We start from the raw sequence: 8,524 nt of genomic DNA, 5'->3' as shown, positions 1-8,524 counted from the left end.
CCCCAATTTTTTCTCCCCTCTGACTATGGCTAGACCCATATGAGGAAAGCACTAAACAAAGAGCAAGGTGAATTGAATGTGTCAAGTCAGGAATAATTAAACAGTGGACATCAAACCAAGAACAATGCATACTCTTAGTGTTACATCTCTCGGTGATTCTCAACCTTTTTAGACTCAAAGTACCCCACATTAGACTCAAAGCACCCCTTGTTATATTTAATGCACTTGTTTGAAAATTCCAGTTCTTAATATATACTTGCTTTTTAACCCCACACACAAAAAAATAGAGCAATTCTTCTGTGGCAAAGAACTTAGAAAGACCACAAGAGGTCAGAATATTTTTAACCGCATAGATTCCTATTTGAAATCCCTGGGTTTATTTTGTGAAACAGGTTTGCACACCTAACAGTGCTAACTTTGTCTAACACAATGGGGGATCCTTGAAAAGTTCTTTAGGCACCCCAGAGTGCCACAGCACCCTGGCTGAGAATCACTGACCTACCTGCTAAAGGACCCATATCAAGGGCTCCAACCCCTTCCTTTATGTTTTTAATCTCTGTCTACAATAACACAATTTTTATCAGGCAACATTTAATCTTACTCCTATATCTGTTGCTTTTCCTGATATATAGGCAGAAAATAACAACCATACTGTATTTATATCTGTTATCTCCAGTCTAACCAAGACAAAGCCCTAGGAAATGTGAACTTCCCCTACCATTATCAATGCATTTTTAACTTCATATTCTTGCTCTCACAAACAGAATCTCAATTATATGTTATCACTAATAAATACATTCCATAATGATACAAGCACTGCAATTATATAATTTCTAATAGCAAACTGCATCTGACCATTTGCCTAACAAGTGTTGAATTATTTGAGAGTTATTTGCCAATTAATACTATAATATTTCCTTTTTAAGACTAATCAGGAATCTCAAACTTATGTAGTTAGGTTTTAAAACCTAGACACAAACACACAACTAAGCATGTACATATGATAGTGCTTAAATTATTCATTAAAATATTCATTGTAAACCTGGTAATCAGGAATATACAATTGCCTGTCTTGTTAAAGGACTAACAGGCTGGTTGTGTGGATAAATCTAACTGTACAGTATGTAGCCTTACTATAAATTGCCAACTATATGTATATTCTTCAGTAGTGGCCATATACACAGGCTACATTATAATTGGGGCTGATAACACTCCTATTATTAATTACAAATTCCCTCTATGCATGTGTTTTCAGCTGCTTTAACTTTGCCAATTTTTTCCCTTTGGGGTGAAATTTTTCATGCTGTGTGTCTTTCAGATTTTCCAATCTGAAAAAATCTGCCACAATGATTTAGCTATTTAAACAAGATTAGAGAAAAATATGCAGTTTGCCCAAGAATTCTGATCCATTTTTCTTTTGAAAAGCTTTAGAACTTCCTTGACTTGGAGTGAGGCCCTGCTATTTGGAAAGCTGCCTTTATGTTACAGATATGTCTTTTGCCATCCCTGTGAAAATTTGACTATGAAGCTTGTAAAATAGTTGTTTGCCCATAAAAAGCACAGCTTGCTTTTAGCCTCTAGTATTTAAATTCCTTGTGGATTCCATCTGCATGGTGCATGCCCCAGACTGGGCTGAGGAGACTTTTCCATACAATTACAGTTTTAGGATGCTGAAGGATATACTGACTCTGGACATCTGCACTGAAAGCAGGGAGCCTGTCTTTCCTAAGTTCTTAATGCCCCCCCTGACTGCTGATGCCCAAACAGCATGGAGGAAGACCCCCAATACAAATACAGACAAGAGACAACAGATGGATCTGTGAAGAATTGGGAAGCGGGGGTGGGGTGTGGATGTAGATAGGACAAGGAGTTGGGCGGGCAAAAACTGAGAGTGGAGATTCTAGGAGAGAAAAGAGAAACTGGGATGGGGAGTGAGAGTTGCAAGGAAGGAGATCAAAATGACAAAGGGCTGGACTAGACTGACAAAGAGGTGGAGATAAGAAGATAGAGCTGGAAATTGAAAATGGATGATGACCCCAGGGGGACCAAGAGACGGAGGATGGGTAACACATGCATATAGTGGAAAGGCTGACTATATGCCAGGATTGAGAGGAAAGGCTGAATGAAGAACTGGGAGGAAGATGAACAATAGACCCTCTGCCTATAAAGCCTATTCCCTTCCAGAGCTGGGAATGCAAACCAAGATTCCCGAGTCAAGAATCAAACCACTGCTCTACCATCACCATATATATGAAAACCACTAAGAAAATGTGCTGGTTCATGTACTGGATGACAGACACACTATTATTGTTGTGAGTTACCTTTTTAGCCCAAATGTGGTGGACCTAGAAGTTCCAACTCTGCTGATGGGTCATGTGCGTGTCAGTGTCAGCATGATACCACATGATGGAATTGTGCTGGTTTTTCATTTTCATATAAAAAAACCTAGTATGTTATGTGCAAGGCACTGTATTAGAAGAACATCAATAAGAATGCAAAGTCAAGCACTCAAAAGTTAGGAAATGCCAGAATTAATGTTGCCTGTACACTGTTAATTCAGATCCCCAGTATGTACGATACAAATCCATAACACCTCTGCGTCACTCAGTATGGACCAGCTCTAGGGATGATCACAGTTATATAGTGAAGGAGGCTATTGACAGCAAAACCCTCCTACATTTGTTGCAGAAATTGGGAGGTGTGCAATAAATCAGGTGGAGGATAGCAAAAATAGGAAAGAAGATTTCTTGATTATAGTTAGCTGAATGTTGCCCTGCTAGAGTTGATTTCTAGCCCTGTCTCTGCAACAGATTTCCTATAGACTTGTCTTTGTTGCAGAAGTAGCTCAAGTTCTCAGTTAAATTTTGCAGCTAATTCTAGTCCAGCCTACAAATAAGTATCTTCAGGAGGATTGTGGTGGTGCTTCAATTCAAGTTGTCTGGTCAATCAGGAGATATAAACACCAGTCAAACTCCATGGCTAATGGAATCAGTCCCCAGCACTAATAAACCCACTCATGTAGAGTAATCCAACTATCCTGTGCAGTGTTTTGTTATGTTGCAGCTCTCGCTTGAGCTGAACTAACCTGGGGAGTTACCAGAACTCTGTTTAACTTGAGTGCATGCAGGAGTATAACTAATGGCATTGAGGATGAAGCCGTAATTAACAAGTCACTTACATTTTCACAGTGTCTCTAATAATGTGTCCTGCATTTTCTGGGTGTCTAACTTGAGAGCCAGGGGTCTGATTTACACAAATGCGGAACACCAACAGCTGCAGTCATCATCAATAGGAGTAGTACTTTGCCCATGTAAAGTCCTATATAGTGCTGACAGCTCTGATGCATCTCAAATACTGGGCAACCAAAATTAGTGGCTTCTTTTGACCTTAATTTCTTTTTGCCTTAGTTCCCAATCTGGAAAAAGGGGACGAGATCACTCAGGCATTTGCATGGGGTGCTGAAAAAATAAATTACTTCAGATTTGTGAAACACACCAATATTACAATGATAAGTGCCATGGAAAACACAGGAAGAAATTAATAATTTTGTATTTAGAGGAGAATTGAAGCAATATGTGGCAAATAAGACTTGGGACCACACCCTGAACAAGGGAAAATGACATTTGTAACAAGGGAAAGAGAAAACAAAATACTGAGTAGCTGCAAATTCAGTGAGTACTGTTCAGTCTGTGCACAGAATGTTATTAAACCAACAGTATGCCATTAACGTCATAAGGCATATATGTACAGTGGGGCCAAATTAAGATCGTACAGATAACCTTAATTCTGGCATCTCCTAAGTTTTGGCATTTGACTGTCTAATCCTAATAATATTGTTTCAATGTTTGTTCTTGTGCATCATATATTCTGTTCAGGCTTTAAATCACATATATAACTGTGGCATGCTGGCAAGGATGGAGCTTGATATTTATAATTCTGACTTCATGCCTGGCTTATGGACTCGGGGACTTCAATGCAGTTGCTTCTGAAACACATTTCTATCAGAAAAGAATCAAGCCAAGCATAGGATCATAGGAAAGTAAGGCTGGAAGTGACCTCACGAGGTCATCTAATACAATCCTCTGCTCAAGGCAGGATTATCATGCCTGACTAAACCATCCCAGCCAAATGCCTGTCTAACCTGCTCTTGACAGTTTCCAGGCATGGAGATCCTACAACCTCACTATGTAGCCTGTCCAAATGCCTGACTACCCCCATAGTCAGAAAGTTCTTCCTAATCTCCAACTAAACTTCCTCTGCTGTAGTTTAAGGCCAGTGTTCCTAGTCCTGAAGCCGTATGTGCATACTATATCAACACAGGGATGATAAATGCTATATTATACGTGTGTGTTATTTTAACAGTGTTGAAGTTTTTCTTTTGTTATTACTTTTTAGAAAACTTAACTGGATTTGTCAGCATTGTCACTACATGTTGCTATTTGGTAAGTATTAAATTGTATTTTTTCCAAAACAAAATTGCATATATTTTTGTCTACATTCTGTGTCTTATGTTTTCAGAAACATGCATATTTCAGCCCAATATAAATATATTTCTTTAAATCCTGATTCTCTTCAGTTCATTCTCAAATGTTGGGACTATAAAATAGACAGGAATTTTGAAAGTATATTGTCATACTTGCTTATTTTCTTTCTTATTATATGTTATTCTCTGTCAATAACCTATTGTTTCTTAAGACCAATTTTGTCAAATGTGGGTGATTAAATTTAGGCAACTAAGCCCATATTTAATAGTAAATAAAAGTATCCCAATCCCAGAACTAGTTTAGTGGCATTTGGTGGAAACTTGTGGATCCTCCAGGCTTAGTGATGGGTTCCACAGACTCTCCTATCACAGAGGCAGTATCTCCATCTTCTTAACAGATGACATGGGAAGGAATCTCTGCAACATTCTTTGGAGGATTTCTTCTTATCCTTATTCTACATGTTTTTTTTCTGCTGAAGTAGTAACCTGTTTTACTTTGATTAATATTCTGTATACCTTAATTTACCACAGCACTAAGATCTCATTTTTCTCTTGGTTATAACAAATGAAATGATCAATAGTACAGCTTGATCAACATGCACCACAGCAGAAAAACAGAAACAACTAGATCTGTTACCAGGTTCTGTATACTGAAGTGAAGGGGAGAGGGAAGAGGAGAATGATAGGACTGCTTCACTATCAACTGCTCACCAAAAATCAACAGCTATTAAGGCCGTGTGCTATCCACACTGATAATTTGTTGTAAGAAGATATAATAATTAAGTTTCTAATCCTGTAAACACTTAAAGTGGTGTTTAATGGCTCCTATGAGTGGTCACTATCCAATTCAATTCTTTTGTAAGAAGCAGTCACTGAAAATTTCTGTTAATATGGTCTGAAAATTAGAGGCAATGAGCTGCTAATGTAAAGTCTCTCTACAACCAAGAATGGCATTTTTATCGTAGTAGAAATCAACTTCTATAGATGCATGGATATCCAAATGATACCTGCAAATCTTTCAGATATTGTTTTCATCCCACCATACTTAAAGTCGTGTGGCAGGGGAGTGTGGCCAGAAGAAACAATTTAAATATTTCAAATACCTTTAAAACATTTCAAAGGGCTAGTTGTACTCACACACACATCCTTCGAAACATTCCCACAGCTGGAGTGCTCCAAAAAAGAGCACCTCTTGAAATGAGGTAATATATATATTTTTAAATTTTTTGTTTCGGACCAAAATAGCCACATTAGCTCTGAATTCTATCAGCTAAGCAGAGCTCAGTCATTCAAGTCCAGTGGTGCTACATGGAAAAGTCATGTGGTACTCAGTCATTCAAGTCCATGTGGTACCATGTAACAAGTATCCTACCAGACCCTTTAGCTTGAAGCTTCAGATATTCCCAAATCCATGGCAGGCATCCTACATGCAAGCCCCCAAGCCCAGAGGCCTTGGAGTTCAGATGCCCCCTAGTTTCATTTGCCCCTAGCCAAAAAGGCTATAGGAGCAAGCAAGAAGGAGAGCTGGAAAACAATCCCCAATTACCATAAAAATGTGTAGCTAAGATCCTCCCATTGGGAGGCTATAATAGACTCTTGTAGGGGTCCCTGCAGTGCAATGGACAGGTCTCCACCCTCACTCTCAACTACACCAAATGATTCAAGGCTGAGAAGATCTCCCCAGCCAGGTACAGTAAAACCATCTGGGCCAACACCATCACCATGGTGTCATGAAGCATTTCAGTTGTCACACGTGTATGGAAACTGCGGGGGGGAACGGGACATGCAGGTCCTCCAGAACCCCACGGGGCTCCAGCCTCCCTATCCAGAGAGTGAGGCGGACAGTCTGACCACCAGCCTGTCAGGCTGTGCAGCTGCTAGGTCCCACTCCCTGTCCTGGCTGGATCCTGGCTCTCCTGCCCCAATTCTCTCTACTTAGATGAGAGAGAGAGAAGAGGTAGAGGAGCCAGGGATGGGAGAGCCAGAATCCTGGCAGCAGGGAGCTGAGATTTCAGCTGTGACTTCTATCCTCCCCCACAACTATGGGAAACAAAAGAAGGGCTAAGTACAGGCAATCAAAAAGCCTGAGGCTGAACTGATTAAATCTTCACAGGTTAGTCTAAGTGGCATAAATTGAACCGACGAACAAGTGAACAGACATTCACTTTTGATTGTGGAAATGCAGCCACATGTCTGCAGTGGCTCAGGCCAGAAGCTGGGGGGTGGGCTCTAGAGCATACCTCCCTGCTCTGCTGGAGCAGACAGTCTGGCGTGGGCAAAATCCAGCCCATGGGCTGGATCTGGCCTGCAGAGAGACTTTGTCCAGCCTGTAGCATGTTCCTCCATTCTGCCCGGCCCACGTGCCTTCGGCCAGTGATGCATCCTGATGCCTCCGGGCACGCAGCAGGGCAGGGGTGGCTATGCAGCTGGATTGCCTTTCCAGGCAGTGATGGCTCCTTCTGGCTGCCAGTGCTGCTGGCCCCAGCCCCGTGGTACTGGCAGGGACCCACGCATACAGCCCTGACCCCAGCCCACCCTTTGCCCACTGTGGCCTTGGCCTGGTGGAGTGGATCAGTTCCAGACCAGCTGGAACCAGCACACAGCCCCAACCTGGTCTACCCGACACCTGCTCTGTACCACCTGCCTGTGCTGAGCATCAGTAGCAGTGGCAGCCAGGCAGAAAATGCTGCTCAGTGCAGGGGAAAAGTACCCCCCAACAGCTGCTGCCAGGTGCATCTCATTGCAGCTGCCTGGAGCTCGTGCCTGGGCTGTCCTGCCGCTCCTCTCCATTGCTGTCACCACTGCCTCTGGGCTGCCCAGCAGGGCAGCAGTGGGTGCACAGAGTAGCGGCAGGGCAGCCTGGGCATGGGCTCTGGCAGGACAGCAGCAAGTGGGGAGGTTGCCATTTTTCCTCTGCGCTGAGCAGCAGTTTCTGCCCGGCTGCTCAGCACAGGCTGGGGGACCACAGCAAGTGTGGGGTGGGCTGGGTTGGGGCTGTGTGCTGGTTCTGCCTGGTCTGGAGCTGGTCTGCTCCACTGGGTCAAGTCTGGTGCGGGTGCAGGGTTGGGGCTGTGCGTGCAGTTCCCTGCCAGTACCATGGGGCTGGGGCGAGCAGTGGTGGCAGCCAGAAGCCGTTGCCTGGGCTGCCCAGAAAGGCAAGGTGATGTAGGCCCAGGACTCACTCTGTTTACCAGGGCACCCCTTGGGGTTACCAGAAATAATGACTACAAACTGGAGAATAGATTTAGATTGGACATAAGGAAGAAATTCTTTATGGTAAGGGTTGCCAAAATATGGAATGAGCTTCCAAGGGAGGTGGTGCTTTCCCCTTCCCTGGAGATGTTCAAGAGGAGATTAGACAGGCATCTGGCTGGGGTTACTTAACCCCAGTGCTCTTTCCTGCCTGAAGCAGGGGGTCAGACCCAATGATCTACCAGGTCCCTTCCGACTCTAGAAATCTATGAATTTATGTTGGTGGTGGGCGCTGGCTCTGGGCTGTTGGGGTGGGGGGGGGTGGGGGAAGGGGTGCTGAGTGGCCTGAGGTGGCTCCCCAGAACTGCCTACGTGGTCTGTGGGCAAAAATAATTGCCCACCCCTGGCTTGGGCCAAGGCCTACACACACTGGCAAGGGGCATTTGTGGGGGGCGTGCAAAGCATCCTGGGATGCTGGGGGATTGTGAGTTAGCTTGAATCTGGAAGGGATCTGGGACAGAAGTTCAGTGAACCGAGTTAACCTAAATCAGCGAAGTCTGGCTGGACATCCATCCAGGCTGGTCTTAAACTGGCGTTGGCCGTTCTCAACGCGCACGTAACTTCTGCTGTGTGATACAGTTGAACCAGTTTCCCATCACTTGCCCCAGTTTATGTGCCACTTCTGCTGCTAGGTGGCACGGGACGGGGCAAGGCGGCTGGGCTGTGGGAAGGCAGGGCCGGCCAGCCCCAGATGTGACTGGCGTCCGGACAGGGGCCGGTCCGTGGCTTCTCGAGCGCGTGCTCGGAGGCGCTGGGGTTTGCTGCGGGACGAGGCGACGGCCTGCGCTC

The 8,524-nt window shown here is 44.2% G+C and overlaps 1 long non-coding RNA gene across 1 annotated transcript in view; it reads right to left on the bottom strand.

Annotated features, from left to right (window-relative positions):
- The window catches only part of LOC112552010, a 49,638-nt gene extending 41,139 nt beyond the window's left edge, over positions 1 to 8,499 (bottom strand). Inside the window, exon 1 of the long non-coding RNA XR_003096366.1 lies at positions 8,218 to 8,499. This is a non-coding gene — a long non-coding RNA (uncharacterized LOC112552010). The remainder of the gene's footprint in view (positions 1 to 8,217) is intronic.
- Between the last annotated feature and the right edge of the window lie 25 nt (positions 8,500 to 8,524).

Source organism: Alligator sinensis, unplaced genomic scaffold (assembly GCF_000455745.1).
Source record: "Alligator sinensis unplaced genomic scaffold, ASM45574v1 scaffold160_2, whole genome shotgun sequence".
In the NCBI taxonomy this organism is placed as follows: Eukaryota; Metazoa; Chordata; order Crocodylia; family Alligatoridae; genus Alligator; species Alligator sinensis.
The sequence above is the reverse complement of the archived record's forward strand: the minus strand, read 5'-3'. Positions and strand labels throughout refer to the sequence as shown.